Source organism: Herpailurus yagouaroundi, unplaced genomic scaffold, assembly GCF_014898765.1.
Source record: "Herpailurus yagouaroundi ecotype Mexico unplaced genomic scaffold, PumYag 29, whole genome shotgun sequence".
Lineage (NCBI taxonomy): Eukaryota > Metazoa > Chordata > Mammalia > Carnivora > Felidae > Herpailurus > Herpailurus yagouaroundi.
Window position 1 is genome coordinate 28,995,889 of NW_024412377.1, and position 17,225 is coordinate 29,013,113.

A 17,225-nucleotide genomic window follows, 5' to 3' on the forward strand; every position below is an offset into this window, starting at 1 on the left:
GCGTCCGACTTCAGCCAGGTCACGATCTCGCGGCCCGCGAGTTCGAGCCCCGCGTCGGGCTCTGGGCTGATGGCTCAGAGCCTGGAGCCTGTTTCTGATTCTGTGTCTCCCTCTCTCTCTGCCCCTCCCCCGTTCATGCTCTGTCTCTCTCTGTCCCAAAAATAAATAAACGTTGAAAAAAAAAATTTTTTTTTAAAAAAAAAAGAAAAACACTCTATGGAGAGTCACAACACAGCTGACATTGTCTCCTTCACGCGACTCTTACAGCCGTTTCTCTCTGGGCACAATGGCAACTCTTAAGAAAAAACTGATTGCACCAGTCACAGAAGAGGCAACTGTCCCAAACAATAAGATCACTATAGTGGGTGTTGGACAAGTTGGTATAGCATGTGCCATCAGCATTCTGGGAAAGTCTCTGGCTGATGAACTTGCCCTTGTGGATGTTTTGGAAAATAAACTCAAAGGAGAAAGGATGGATCTGCAACATGGGAGCTTATTTCTTCAGACACCTAAAATTGTGGCAGATAAAGATTACTCCATGACCGCCAATTCTAAGATTGTGGTGGTAACTGCAGGAGTCCGCCAGCAGGAGGGAGAGAGCCGGCTCAACCTGGTGCAGAGGAATGTTAACAGCTTCAAATTCATTATTTCTCAGATAGTCAAGTGCAGGCCTGATTGTATCAGAGCTGTGGTCTCCAACCCAGTAGATATTCTTACATATGTTACCTGGAAGCTAAGTGGACTACCCAACCACCATGTGATTGGAAAGGATGTAATCTGGATTCTGCTAGATTTCTCTACCTTATGGCTGAAAAACTTGGCATTCATCCCAGCAGCTCCATGGATGGATTTTGGGAGAACATGGCGACTCAAGTGTGGCTGTGCAGAGTGGCGTGAATGGGGCAGGCATTTCTCTCCAGGAACTGAATCCAGACATGGCAACAGACAATGACAGTGAAAATTGGGGAAGGAAGTGCTTAAGATGGTGCCTACAAAGTCATCAAGCTAAAAAGGATATACCAGCTGGGCTATTGGATTAAGTGTGGCTGATCTCACTGAATCCATGTTGAAAAATCTATCCAGGATTCATCCAGTGTCAGCCATGGTGAAGGGAATGGATGGCACTGAGAAGAAAGTCTTCCTGAGCCTTCCACGCATCCTGAACGCTCGGGGACTAACCAGTGTTATCAACCAGGAGCTGACAAATGATGAGGTTGCTCAGCTCAAGAAAAGTGCAAATACTTTGTGAGACATCCAGAAAGACCTAAAAGACCTGTGACTTCTGGCTTCTAAGCCATAGAAATGTAAAACTACAATGTGATTAACCGTGAGCTTTTAGTTTTTCATCCATATACATGGATCACAGTTTGCTTTTATCCTCCTAAATATGTGAATCTGGGCTCACAGCTTTGAAGCCATGCTTGGTTTAGTGGTTGCAATATGAGCCCTTGAACAAATAAAATTAACTATCCCAAAAAAAATTTAAAAAGAAAAGCACGATGGAGAGGGAACTATGCATGCAGGTTGGCATCACTTTGGGTTAGTTAATTTGAGGTGAGTCAGACAGAGCCCAAACTGTGGGATAGCTGCCAAGAAAGATGCTATCTTGAAACAAGTACCACCGGAAAAAGCTGAATTTAGTGTTGAAATTGCTACTGGAAGCAATTGAAGTTTGAATTAAGGATTATTCATGAGATTATATTAAAGATTATTTCTAAATCATTTCAATGAAGGAAAATACACCCAAAGCAATGGAGAAATTTATCTTTATAGTTTCTCTCATATTTATGTTGGGGTGAGAGAATATTCCAAAATAATTAGTGTAGGGGATTTGTCGAAGGCAAGAAGGGCTTTGCCTATGGAATGAACTGAGGTAGAAGATAAAGATGTCTGTGTGACTTCTTAACATCTTATTATGCCTTTCATCTTAAAAAGTGGGATAATAATTTGCTCATACCAGCATCAAATTGTTAGAAAGGAAATCTTCAGTTTCCTTTTCTATGGAGGGGTAACTTTTAAGGTCTTGCTCCAACCCCTTAGTCACTCCTCCTTCTTGTCCTCTGACAAGTTTAAGAAGAATAAAATCGACCTTCTTGGCTGCTTCTTTCCTTCCTTTTTTTTGGGGGGGGGGGGGTTTGCTTTTGCTTTTGTTTTTGGTTTTGGTTTTGGTTTTGGTTTTTTTTTTGAAGTGAACAGACTTCAGGAGCATTGGTTCCAAAGTCTTACCGGGACAGCTCCCACCTTAAGAGGTTACCTCTGATTCGAGGGGGACATATCTGTCTAATTCTAAGTTTCAGTTCACAAGCCTATTTGGAAGTATTCTTAGCTATCCAACTCAGCCTTGGTCTCTAATAAAAGTTATACTTTTATTTCCCATACGCCTAACTCTTTACATTTTTTTCTCAATTTGTTCAAAACATGGACAGAGGGGGGAAAATGCTATATGTTGGTCTCCTCAGAAATCCCAACAAAATAATTAGATATTGGAATGTGTAAGCTAATTTTAAAGAATATACGGAAACAAGCATGCAAGAATAGCTGAGACAATCATGAAAAACAAGAGCAGTGGGAAAAAAAGGTCTTTATATTATAAAGCTACAGTAGTTAAAACTGTGGTATTGACACATTGGATATGCAGACATATCAATGGAGCAGAGTAAAAAGGCAAAAAATATATGTGAAAATTTAATAGTTATAAAGACAGCATTTTAAATCAATGGAGAAAAGAAAGATTATTTAATAAATAGTGTTGGGGCAGCCAAACGGAAAAAAAAAATTAGGTTGAATCCTTACTTTATTGCAAGATAATTTCAGGTAGATTAAATATTTAAATTCAAAGAATGAAATCATAAAAAACCAAGAAGAAATCATTGCAGTTTTTTATAATCCTGCAGTGGGAAAAACTTAAAAAAAAAATTTTTATGTTTATTTATTTTTGACAGAGAGAGAGAGAGAGAGAGAGAGAGAGAGAGAGAGAGAGAGAGCATGAGCGGGGGAGGGGCAGAGAGAGGGGGAGACAAAGAATCCAAAGCAGGCTCCAGGCTCCAAGCTGTCAGCGCAGGGCCCAACGTGGGGCTCGAACTCATAGACCTCGAGATCATGACCCGAGCGGAAGTGAGACGCTCAACCGACTGAACCACCCAGGCGCCCTGGGAAAACTTTTATAAGTACCATAAAAACCTCCCCTACATTATAAAAGGAAATATTGATCATTTCAATTTTATAAATATCAGAATTTATGTACAACAAAACCCATAATAGCCTTAATCAAAACATAAATGACAAACTGGTCAAAATTTTAGACAGTTAAATCGCAGAAGAAAAGCCAAAATGTCCCAATATATGCATTCTATAAATCAGCGAGAAAAATCTAACAACTCAATAGATGAAGAGGAAAAGTAGAAATGGCTCTTAAAGATATGAGAAAATGCCCAGTATCATTAATCAGAAGAAACATGTAAATAACTCTACAATGACTTGTCATTATTTTACCTATTAAATTGCCGAAAATAAAAATCCACATAGAACAATACATGGAGGAACCAGCACAATCAATACATTATTGGTGGGAGTGTAAATTGATAATCTTCTACTAAGAATAATGTGATCATATCAATTACCAATGTACATATACTCTTATCCAGCAATTCCTCTTCTAGAATTGTATTCTACCAGTTGATTGCACATGCGTAAGATGACATATATACAGTATTCACTGCAGCACTGTTTATAGTGGTAAAAGATTGAAAACCATCTAAATGTCCATTATCAAGAAACTCATTGTATAAATTATGATAAGATCTCATTAGAATATAACCTCTGTGAGGGAAAGAATTTTTGTTTGTTTTTTCACTATATATCACAGCTTAGAAAAGTACTTCATGTTTTCAATAAATATTTGTTGAGTATATCCATACAATAGAATTCTAAGAAGCAAAAGAGAATGAAGAATTTTTTTTTTTAATATAGGTATAGAGGGCACCTGGGTGGCTCAGTCCTTGATGCGTCTGACTCTTGATTTCAGCTCAGGTCATGATCTCATGGTTAATGAGTTCAAGCCCCACCTCACCTCGGGCACTGAACTGACAGCATGGAGGCTGCTTGGGATTCTCTCTCTCCCTCTATCTTTGCTCCTCCCACGTGTGAGCACATGCTCCTTCTCTTACTCTGTCTCTCAAAATAAATAAACAAACGTTAACAGATATATAAAATAAGTAAATACACATAGGTATGGAATTATGTCCAAAATATATTAGTAAGGCAAAAATAGGAATATGAAAAACAATGTGTATTATATACTATTTTGTGTGTGTGTGTACAATACTCACATTTGCTTATATATGCATAAATACTACTATTTTTGAATAGTAAATCTTTTCCTCACTTACCATATTTTCAGCAACTTTACTAAGGTATAATCGCTGTTTAATAATAAACATACCGGACAGAGCGCCTGGCTGGCTCGGTTGGTAGAACATGCGGACTCTTGATCTCAGAGTTGTGAGTTCAAGCTCTACATTGGGGGTAGAGTTTACTTAAAAAATAAGTTAAATTAAAAAAATAATAAATATAGGTATAAATAAACATCTCTATAAGGATACAAAAGAAACTAAAGACATTGATTGCCTCTAGAGAGGGAGATAAGCACTTAAGGCTGGAATTAGGTATGAGTAATGAAACTTTTTATAATAAAACATTTTATGTCTTTAAATTTTCAACTATGTGAATGTGCTAACTATTCAAAAGATAAATAAATAAAATTGAAGATATTAAGAAATAAGAGTAGTTCACTATCTTGATTGTGGTGATGGTTTCATGGGTATACACATATGTCAAAATGTATCCAATTGTATATTTTTAATAAGTTTATTGTATATAAATTATATCTCAGTAAAGCTTCTACAAGATGGTAAATGAGAAAGAGATTGACTATTCAATAAATGGTTTTGAAACATTTAGCTATCATTGTAGGAGAACAAATTAAAAAGTTAGATCCTTATAGGGGCTCCTGGGTGGCTCAGTCAGTTAAGCATCCGACTTTGGCTCAGGTCATTGATCTTGTGGTTTGTGAGTTTGAGCTTTGCACCAAGCCCTGCATCAAGCTCTGTGCTGACAGCTCAGAGCTTGGAACCTGCTTCAGATTCTCTGTCTCCCTCTGTCTCTCTGCCCTACCCCCGCTCACACTCTCTGTCTTTCAAAAATGAATTAAAACGTCAAAAATTTTTTTGAAAAAGTTAGATCCTTGTATCTGTCAACCTTAAAAGTAAAACAGCCAGTTATTTTTACCAGCAAAATGGATTTATTTTGGGCATAGCAGAGGAATTGCGATACAAGACTTATAGGCCATGGCAAACCATATGTGAGTCTAGAGGTCAAAAGAGAAGAAAGTTATGTTAGAGAGAAAAGGAGGACATTGGAAGAGGCTGCTTTGGATGAAAGTCCATTGGGAAAAAAGAGATAGTCCAGGTGGTGACAGTTTCTCGTTGGCTAAGTTGTAGTATTTTCTTATTGGCCAAACTTGTTACCAGGCAAGGAGAAATTTTTTCTCCCTCCTGCTGGAGCAGGAAAGTAGGCCTCTTCCTGTTGGGGTCTGCAATTGGCAACAAGTTGCAGGGCATGAGAGTTCCCTCCTCCAACCTCCCTACTCCATTTTCAGTGAGATTTCCCTTTATTCAGTTTCACACATCACAACAGACATAAAAATGAATTCCAATTGGATTGAAGTGCTAGATGAAAAACAAAACAAAACCCTATAAAAATGTTGGAAGAAGGGGTGCCTGGGTGGCTCAGTCAGTTGAGCGAGCATTGGACTATTGATCTCAGCTCAGGTTCGAGCCCACGTTGGGCTCTGCATTGACAGTGCTGAGCTTGCTTGGGATTCTCTCTCTCTCTCTCTCTATCCTTTGCTTGCTCTCTCAGTCTCTTTCAAAATAAATAAATAATCTTTTAAGAAAATGTTGGAAAGTACAATACTTTTATAACTTTGGAGTGGGGAAAGTGTCTCCAAGAAATACTCAAAACCTAGAAAAACCTCAAAAGCCATGGAGACAGAAGTAACAATAGCAGACTTCACTACCTAAAGTGAAGAACTCTTGATTTCAGTTCAGGTCATGATCTCACAATTGTGAGATCGAGCCCCCCATCGGGCTCCATGCTCAGTGTGGAGCCCGCTTAAGATTCTGTCTCTCTCCTTCTCCCTCTGCCCCTCCCTTCACCCCCCCCACATGCATTCTCTCCATATATATGACACAAAAATGAAAAATAAATAAAAATAAAATCTCAGATGAAAAAAGACACTGTGAACGAAGATACTGGCATTGGTCAAATCCCCAAGATAACCAGTAGCATATGATCACACCATCTTTAAGAGTTGTGTGGTGCTGAGAAGCGGGAAGTATATGCAAGGAATGCACCACAGATCCAGACACCAGAGATTCTCCACTTTTCTGCACTATGGTCCCCTTTGGCGTTCTCATAAAGTCCCTCCTCAAAATAAAATAAAAAAACATAAGTACATAAAATAAAAACCAAAAAAATTACAAGGGGAGCCAATTATATTGAAATACAATTGCATGTATTTGTGCTTCATTACTAACAGTAAAAAAGATACAGCATCAGGTCTAATAACTACACAATTTTGAAGTGAGGAGCATAGGTGTCTGCAGCTTCTACATCATACCCTGCCAAAATCTTTGGTCGGTGGGCAACACTAATTAGCTGGAAACATATAACAGCAAGCATAATTCCAAAATAGTCCTTTGGGAAAGCAACCTTAAAATTATTTGCATGACATAATTATTTCCAAAGGCAAGTGTCTATAATCCTGGAGAGATTTAGAATTAAATTCAGAGACAATGGAAATCGAACCCATGGGACTCTATACTTGTGTTAAGTTTTAAAAGAACCTGTGACTATGTGATGGGTTAAGTACTTGTAATATTTAATGTAATTTGGTATATTAGATATTACTTCTGCTTTCTCCTCCCTTACCTTACTGTCTCTCTTCCAATTCCTCCATATATTTTCCATTTCTAGACATTGGAGAGCCCACAGGAACAGTCCTTGATTATCTTTTCTCTAGCTACACTCACCCCCTCGTAGACAACATCCATTCCTTTACTGCTGAAATAGCTTCAGACCCTATCTAGATGTTGATAACACCAAATTTAATCTCAAACCAGGCCTTTCCCCTGAATTCCTTCTTTTTTATCTAATAGCCCATTCAACATCTCCATTTGATTATCTGAAGTTTTGATAGCTTGCCCTGACCACACCCCACACAAATCTGTTCTGGATCATTCCCCCCAGTCAGTACGTTACAACTACAGTCGTCCAGTTTCTCAGGCCAAAAACCTTGGTGTCATCTTTTTGAGCCAATAAATGCTTATACAAATTTGGCTAACAATATGAGGGAGCATAATAGAGATTCATTTAGATGTAACTCTAGCCTTTGTGATAGTGTTTGGTGTACTAGCATGTATAATGTTAAATAAAATAACCTCAACTATTTAATTTTTAGTTATTCAATTCCATTTGTTATGAATCTTCTTGTCTTCATGTACTCTCACGCACTCCCTGGGCGTGCTTATGCTGCACTGCAGCTCTTAATTCCATGTGTCTGACAAGTTCCAAATGGAATTCTAGCTTTCACTCTCTTGGATGCCATTGCCACCTAGACATCTCCATCTGGAGATCTGAGAGGATCCAAAACAGGACTCTTCATTCACTTACACCCAACCTGAACCTTAGGCTCTCCACTCCATTTCAATTAAACTTGATTTACCTGGTTGTTCAATCCTAAAACCTTACCTCCATCCTTCACTACTCTCTTTCTTTCATACCTTTGTCCAAATTATCATTAAATCCTGACAGTTTTTCTTTCAAAATACAACCCCAAAAGGGCCACTTCTCACCACGTCTCTGTTAGTGACCTTAATCTAAGCCACCATCATTTCTCACTGGACTATTCCAGTAGCTTTCTAACTAATCTCCATACAGCTAACCATTCTCCATGCAGCAACCAGTGTTAGCCTTTTAAAAGGCCATCACTCTTCTGCATGGGGCTAAGCCCTAAAATGCCTTCCTATCCACTCACAGTGAGGTCCAAAGCCCTTTCCAGAAGCAGCGAGCATTTATTTGTATAGGGTCTGTCTCCTCCCAACCGGAATGTAAAGCTCCATGAGAGTGAAAACCTTCTCTCTTTTTTTTTCATGACTTTCCAGGGCTGGGCACAGAGCAGGGACTCAATATTTGTTGCATAAAGAGTGAACAAATGGGAGTGAAAATTGAGAGTGTGAAGCAGTGTAGAAAGGCAACACTAACAACTTTGTATATTTTACTCTTTTGTGAAGAGAAGATATTTTTGAATACTCAAGTCTTCAAAAATTTTAAAAGGAAAATATTTACTTATATGTGTCAACATTTACTTAAATGTGTCAAGGGCGCCTTGGTGGCTCAGTTGGTTAAGCCCTCAGTGCAGAGTCTGCTTAGAATTCTCTGTCTCTTTTCTCTCTCTGCCCCTCCCCCTGCTCTCTTTCTCTCTCAAAACAAATAAGTAAACACTTTTTAAATATAAAGACTGAAGGGGCACTAGAATAAGGGGAAAATCTGTAGGGCCCATGCTGGTGGAGCTGAGGAATCTGAAAATGTTAAGTCAACATCAAGAGAAAGATCAGAAGAGAGCCTTCCTTTAGTCTACACTCCCTTTATAATGAGAATCAAAATCCCAGCTTTGGCCATAGCCTGTCTCATTCCTTTTGAAGATTATCTGTGCCCTTGTCCATTCTCTCATTTGTTCTTTTCCTCTTTCTCACCCTAACCACACAAATCACATCATGCAGTCAATGTGCATTTTTAAACCTCCAGGCAGCTCTCATCAACTCAAGACATGTCTATAGGAAGGATCTTCTTTCATAAAGCCCAATATCTCAAAGCCTGAAATCTCATCAAGAAGACCCAAGAAAACAGCTCTAAAAGGTCAGCAAGGAAGCAATGAATTGGGCGGGACACCTGGGTGGCTCAGTTGGTTAAGCCTCTGACTTCAGCTCAGGTCGTGATCTCACAGTGTGTGAATTTGAGCCCTGCATCAGGCTCTCAGCTCTCAGTGTGGATCCTGGAGCCTGGAGCCTGCTTCAGATCCTCTGTCCCCCTCCCTCTCTGCCCCTCCCACTCATTCTCTCTCTCTCAAAAAAAAAAAAAAAGCAGATTTCAAAGATATGATGATGAAATTGCTATGTTAAAATTCTAATTACCAGGCATACCTTCTTTAAAAAAAAGAAGAAGTTGGGAAAACCAGATATTCCTGGTAGATAAAAGGAATGCCAGAGGGGTAGCTCCAGGATTGACAGGATTGCCTCCTGGAATAGGGCCAGTCCCAGGAGGAGTAAGATTTGCTAGTGCTGGACCATAGTGATGAGATTATAGTGAAAAGTACAAAGGGTAGTCAACCTAGGGTAAACACGCCTCCTTTCCTTAATCCCATCTCCACACACTTTAACCCATGAGACTAGGCTTAGACTGGGACCACATTTTAATCACTAAACTGTTCTAGAACAAGAGGCTTCATGGCTCCAATGTCCTGGAAGAATTTGAAAATGGAACTAAAATTCTGAGTCCTGTTGGATTTGGTGGAGGAAAGATGCAAGTATAAGCAGCACTAGAGGAGGGAGGACTCCACCTACTGCCATGTCAAGGCCATGAGGAATGAGTTCTGTCTTAAACATCACATGGGAAAAACATAGCAGACACCTTAAAAGGGATTCCAGCAGATTACCTAATAAAATCATTCATTTTCTCTACATCTGGTGAAAGTTGCTTTTTTTCTAATCTTTTTTTTTTGAAGCTTATTTATTTTTGAGAGAGAGCACGCATGTGCACATGTGCGTGAGTGGGGGAGGGGCAGAAAGAGAGAGAATCCCAAGCAGGCTCTATGCTGTCAGTGCAGAGCCTGACTCAGGGCTCGAACTCACAAACCATGAGATCTTGACCTGAGCCAAAACCGAGAGTCAGATGCTTGAACCACCCAGGCACCCCTCTAATCTTTTCTGTCTGCCTTGTAAATGTTAGCAACTACTATTTCTTGGTGAATCTATTGTCACTGAGACAGGCCTTCCTCTAATGGAATAGAAGAAAACCAAGATTTTAACAAGAATGTGGATTGGGGTGAGGGTGGAGGGTGAGAAGCCACTATTTCTGGTGATGGAGATCCTGGAATATGGAAGAGTGTTGGCCACCAGGGAGTAACTCCCACAGGGTCTTGTTATGGTTGGATATATTCTTTTTGGCTCATGAAGATTACATAGTTCTTGGAAGGTTTTAGGGACTGATTTTGTTGTTGGTGGTGTTACTGCTTGTTATGCCAGATTCTAGAAAGAAAAAAAAAAAAAGACTAGCATTCTGCAAAGTGCATTAGTACAAAGTTACCTTTGATATTGAACATTGCACCTAAAGACTTTCTCAACCTAAGACATGCTCTGAGTGCATCGTCAAGAACACAAGGTATACACGTTGTTTCTACCTTCTTCCCACTTTTCTGCTTGTCCAAAACATGGTATACCGTATCTCTTTGGTCTTTTCTCCATCCATTAGCCATGCATGGAACGCCCATCTAAGGTCCTTGCTCATGACCCCCACACCACTCCATGTCTTTCACCTAGACACCTCCATTCCTCCATCTAGAATGACTCTCCTAAGATATTCTTAACTGTGGAAAAAAACTTCCTCATCTTTAGAGTTCCTTGTAAAATACTGTCTCTTCCATGAAACTCTTTTTCCCCACAACTGGAATTAATCTCTCTCATGTCTACAGAAATTTATTTTTAATCTTTTCAGGTTTTATTTTGTCATCTATTTCATTGTGCATTTATTTTCTCCACTGTGTTGTAACCTCCTTGAGGACTGCAGCCATTTTGCCCCTTTCTGTATATTCCACTTTCCCTCCAGCGCCTTTAAACATGGTGGGAATTTGTAGAATTCTGAGGGCAGTATTTTCATTGGGAGTGTAAGTTCCAGCAACAAGAATTGTGTGGCTTTTAAGTGCCTAAACTTTGAATGCAAGTGGCCTGGGGTGGAATCCCAGTCCAACCACTTAACCAGCTTGTGACCTTGGCTGGTTGCTAATTCTCTCTGAACCTCGATTCCTTCATTTTTAAAGTGGGAATAATAACACTTAGTAACAATAGAGTGGTTGTGACAAGCAAATGAGGCAAATGTAAAGCACGTGGCACAGTGCCCAGCACATAGAAAAGACTCAACTAATGGTAGCTGTTTTTATTAGTAGTAGTATTACCACTAGCACGAAACCTTTGTGCAGAAACCAATATTCTCATCTTATGTTAATCTATTTAAAATTTTTTTTAATGTTTATTTATTTTTGAGAGAGACAGAGCACAACAGGAGAGGGGCAGAGAGAGAGGGACACACAGAATCCGAAGCAGGCTCCAGGCTCTGAGCTGTCAGCACGGAGCCCGATGCAGGGCTCAAACTCACGAACTGTGAGATCATGACCTGAGCTGAAGTAGGACACCCAACTGACTGAGCCACCCAGGCGCCCCTGTTAATCTATTTAAATAAATTGGGAGGAAATGGGCTAGAGAGGAGATTTTGCCAGCCAGCCCTGCCAATTCCAAGGACTCCTCCATAAACAGCAAGGACTCCTCTATAAAGAATAATCATTTTATAACAGTGCTGTCCAGTAGAAATACAATGTGAGTCCCATATGTAATTTAAAATGTTCTACTAGTCACATTAAAAGAAGCAAAAAGAACAGATAAATTGATTTTAATATATTTTAATATATTTTATTTAACCCAATACCTAAAATATTGTTATAGCATAAGTCAATATAAATATTTATTAATGAGAACTTTTAACATTTTTTGGATCAAGTTTTCAAAGCTCAATGTGTACTTTACCCTTGCAGCACATCTCAGTTTGCACTAGCCTCATTCAAGTGCTCAATAGCTATATGTCTCTGGTGGCTACCATACTGGAAAACTCAGATTTATAACACTGGATTTTAAAACATTGGTCTTACTAGTGAGTCATATCACACAAGGCTTTCACTGAATGTAATTGGTATAACAGGACAATATGCTTTTCTGGAAATGCTTAGAGCTAAGAGTGAACACTGGGTTCTGGTCTTGACTTTGACATTCACCTGGTTGATTTGGGCAAACCATTCATTTTGCTGTGCTTTATTTCTCACATCTGTCCTGGGGCTTAGCTAGGTCACAAGGCCATAAAAAATGTGACCAGTCCCTCAGTCAGTTCAATCTCATCATCACCAAAACCCCTAGACCTAAGCCTGAGACCTGAAACACATACACCTACACATCTTACCTATGGTGGAATTTACTAGATCAAGTCAGCCTCTATAAAATTTATTAACTGAGGCATTACTAAAACTTGGGTTCTTAGAGTTTACTTTATGCCTTTGGTCTTTTCCTCAGAGTTTAGGCCTGCTTATCAGAGTGTTATTCTTAGAATTTGAGTAACACCTGATTTAGTTGTTTACATATCTTGCCCTGGGAACCAACTCAGGGTCCAGAGGCCGGCAGTGGGCACAAGGAAAGGGGAGGGAAAGCAAGAGGAAGGGCTAATCTAGTGGCTCTGGCAACCCCACATTAGGCTTATTCTTGATGGGCCACATTGCTGTTGGTTTCATGGTTGAGATTTTACTTGAACAAAGGGTTAAAAAAAAGTTTGAAACCCAGCTCTCCTCTTGCCTTTCATGTGGAGGGGAGGACTACAATATTTGCCCAAGGTTTCACAGCCCAACCCCAGTTTTAGTGTATTTTTCACCAATGCCATATTATCTCCCCTAGTTTCACCTATTGATGTTAAGAGTTTTGGTTGGTTTTTTTTTTTTTTTTTCTTCTTTTTTGGAAGAACTTAGTGGATTTATGCCGTTCTCATAGAAACACCTTTTCACAACTGAGGCCTGTTGACGGGAATGAACTGGTCACCCTGAGTTCATTTCACTTCAGCAGCTGCGATCTTGTGAGGGGAAGCAGCTGGGCAAGAAAGGAGGTTTGCCTTTGCCTCTTCTGTGACCCACAGGTGAATAGAAGTCACCAGGTGACAGCAGTTCCCTGCCCAGCCGAGAAAAATGGGATCCATGAGCATTCTGGTGGCTTTCCTCCCTAGTCTTTCTACTCAGAATCAATCCATAAACACAGCATTAGCAGAAGACAGATATTCACTCAGGCGCACAGCACCAATCTTGAATGTCTGTTTTAAAGCATAAAATAACTTTATTCTGACCTTACCCCAGATGGCTAGAACAGCATCCAATGACCAAAAATGATTTCAGCAGCTAAGGTTGATTTGTGTTCAAGGCCCAGACAGTTTCCACCATTCACCCTGTTTTCTCAACTCAAAGCTGCATTTTCTCTTGCTTAAAAAATTTGCATATTTTCTCAGTGCCTGTTTCTGACTCACAATAAACAATGCCCAGACCTCCTGCCAAAAAAATGTCCAAATGCGAAATAGTTGCTATAATAGTCGTTTTTGTGATGGCAACTTTGAGCTTGTGCTTTTAAATTATAATTACTTTTTTTTTCCTTACAAAAGATGTGTATCTGTCTTGATTGCTGTAATTATGATTCTATACCAGCAAACAGTTATAAAAGATTCATGTCATCACTGTGCTTCATAAAACCCGTGCCCTTCAATAAGCTTCCTTTGGCGACTGTTTATGTGTTTGTGTTTAATTTGTGGCAGAGAAATCTAATGAGAAGCCATTAATCATTGAGTGCATATAAAAATCTGTGTCTTTAAATAGGCAGAAGTGGATAAGGCAAGCCCATTATTGGCATGACATGATTTAGAATCACAGAATCTTAATAGGGAAAGCAACTTAAGAAAAATAATGTAGTCCAACCTCATCTTACAGATGACATTCAAAATTGCGAGGGGAGTAACATGTGGCTTAGTGATTGAAGACACAATGGGAACACGAATGGGGGACCAAGTTCTAATCCTGAACCTGGCCCTAAAGAACAATGGCGCAAACCAACCTGACTTCCTCATGCATCCTTGTTTTCAAGGATGATGGACGGAATCCAGGGTTTGCTGAGGTGCCTCAGGGGCCTACCTAAGGAGGAGAAAAGAGGGACACAAAGATAGACCATGACACCCACCTCCTACCCATTCAATTAGAGCAGTTCTACTTGAATCTGGTAATGATTTAAAAGGGAATTCATTGGCTTTGTTCCCCCACTTTTTAAAGTTTAATGTTTACTGATGTCCTCTCTCCAAGTCTTAGGATTGGAGTGAATTGATGAAATCTCTTATCTGCGGCTTGCTGTGTCCCTTTTTTCATGCAGCAACTCTTCACTGAGCACCTTCTGTGCTGGTTACTGAGTATGCAGTGGTTATAAACACAGGCTCTGCACTCAAAGAGCCCACAGTCTGTTGCAGAAGAGAGTGGTGATCACTCTGGAGAGTTAAGCCCAGGGAGCCCTGGGAACAGATAGGAGGGGCAATCAACCTGTCAGAGATTGGAGGAGGAAGAGAGGGTAGGCCTTCCTTTTAATGTTCTTTACTTTCTTTTCTGTCTTTAATAAAAGCTACCAGGAACTTCTTTTAGAAAAAGATGAGAAACTAAAGATTTTTTTTAATACTTTATCTATTTTTAAAAAAATAGGCTCCTTACCCATCATGGAGCTTAAACTCACAACCCCAAGATCAAGAGTCGCATGCTCTACCCACTGAGCCAGCTAGGCACCCCAAGAAACTAAAGTTCTCAGAAAATTGTTACAAACTCTTGTCACTCGCTGACTGTAACCCTAAGCAAACTGCATAATCCGTATGAAACTCCACGCCAATATCTGGATATACAAGACTAGTAATAATAGAATGTACCTCAAAGCATTGTCACAAAGATTAAATTAGATGATGTATGAAACAGCACTTAGGGGCGCCTGGGTGGCGCAGTCGGTTCAGCGTCCGACTTCAGCCAGGTCACGATCTCGCGGTCCAGAAGTTCGAGCCCCGCGTCAGGCTCTGGGCTGATGGCTCAGAGCCTGGAGCCTGTTTCTCCCTCTCTCTCTGCCCCTCCCCCGTTCATGCTGTGTCTCTCTCTGTCCCAAAAATAAATAAACGTTGAAAAAAAAAATTAAAAAAAAAAAAGAAACAGCACTTATAAAACCATAAAGCACCATAAAAATGTTGACTGTTATTGTTGCTAGCACTTGGCTGAAGGCTTTAATTCCAATTAACCTACATGATCTTTCTCCACTAAACCAAGATTCTGGTCCTTCAGAGATTTGGCTCATGGTGAGCAACTGGGGAAAATGCCATTTCACAATATGTCACAATTAATAGCAATAACACTTTTGAAATCTTCACTAAAAGCAGATCGTCTTGAGTTTTAGTACAAAGAAAATGTGTTCGATTTCTTTCAACCACCATTATATCCAACTCTTGGCTAACTTATGATCAAATGGTTGGCATAACTTCTCACTGTTTGTGGGTCTATTTAGAGGGTTCCTCGTGTTCTTCCTTCCTTTTATGTTGGGGTTCTCCAGACCTCTGCCCTTGCTCAAACCCCACCAAAGGTCAAAACATCAGAATACATTAAAAATAACTAAAACAAGTGAAGTGGGCAGGCCAGTGAAGGGGGAGTACATACCTCACCTGATGCAGGAGGTCTTGCTCAATGCCAGCCTTCCCTTGAAGGGCCTTGGTATCATGAGATCGTCTGTATTTTTCAATGGAATCTAATTTTTTTTTGATGTGGGTGTGAATTATCCCAGTTTGTAAATGCTCCACCTTTCCTCCACTTCCTAACTCAAGTCTTTTTCACTTAAAGGATTTGGATCAACTCAAAATTTAAAATCACTCTTGTGCTTAAATCCTGTGCCTCCCTCTTGCCTAGGAATAGAGTTCAAGTTCTTTAATTTGACATCTTGGATCTTCTGGACATACAATGTCCAGACCACTAGCCAGGCACAGCTCCTTCAAGAAGCTCTCAGTCTCTTTGGGAGAACCTGGTAGAAACAGGCCCCAGCACAGAATTCCCAAAGCTGCCTGTGGGGTTCTCCCCTTGCCCACTGCATAAAGATTGCAGACATGTGTGTTGGTGGACTCCTTGAGGAAAGGGACTGGTGTTTGGAGCACAATACTTGCTCAAGATTTGCTGAATGAATGAATGAGTATGATAAAGGTTAATTATAAGCCACCCCTAGAGTTGGGTTTTTCAGGCTTCATCTGGGTTTAAAATAAATCCAGTCAGGGGTGCCTGGGTGGCTCAGTCAGTTAATCATCTGACTCTTGATTTCGGCTCAGGTCATGATGTCACAGTTCGTGGGTTCAAGCCCCACATCAGGCTCCATGCTGACAGCACATAGCCTGCTCGGGATTCTCTCTCTCTCCCATTCTCTCTCTGCCCCTCCCATGTTTTTCCTCTGTCTCTGTCTCTCTCTCTCAAAAATAAATAAAATAAACTTTAAAAAATTTCTTTAAAAATAATATCCAAGTAACCACACTTCACACCAGTTTTTTTTTTGTTGTTGTTGTTTTGCTTTTTACATTCAAACCTAAGAAAGAAAAAAATTCAAGACAAAACAAAAGACCAAATACCAGTTCTACCTCTACTGTTACTATATCTCTGGTATTTCTACCAGGGTTAAATCAGGTCCCATTCATTGTCTTAACATTCTATAATTTCCAAATTGTAGGAGAACTGACACTCTTTATGAGGATCCTTAAAACATAAGCTGTTTGAATAAAGGATGATAAAATCTCTTATGAAACATGAAATTAGAAATAAAAGTGGAGGGGCGCCTGGGTGGGTCGGTTGGTTAAGTGGCCGACTTCGGCTCAGGTCGTGATCTCGCGGTTTGTGGGTTCGAGCCCCATGTCAGCTGGGGTTGACAGTTCAGAGACTGTCTGCTTCAGATTCTGTGTCTCCCTCTCTCTCTCTCTGCCCCTTCCCTGCTCACGCTCTGTCTCTCTCTGTCTTTCAATAATAAATAAACGTTAACAAAATAAATAAATAAATAAATAAATAAATAAATAAATAAAGGTGGAAAACATTTGATAAAGGTTAAAAGATTTTCTAATCCATTTCCTTTTCCAAATTCCAGAATATCCTTTCCTTGAGTGCTGAAATTTAACCGTTCTGTACTATGTTACAGCACTTACTTGTTAGTCATGATCCTTCATACATCAAACTAATGAATGGAAACAGTCCATTTAAGAATAAGTTAGATTTGGTGGTC

At 39.8% G+C, this 17,225-nt stretch overlaps 1 pseudogene; it reads left to right on the forward strand.

The window, feature by feature from the left end:
* Nucleotides 1–250: 250 nt before the first annotated feature.
* LOC121040943 (L-lactate dehydrogenase B chain-like) lies at nt 251–1,299 on the forward strand (annotated as a pseudogene).
* Nucleotides 1,300–17,225: the final 15,926 nt, after the last annotated feature.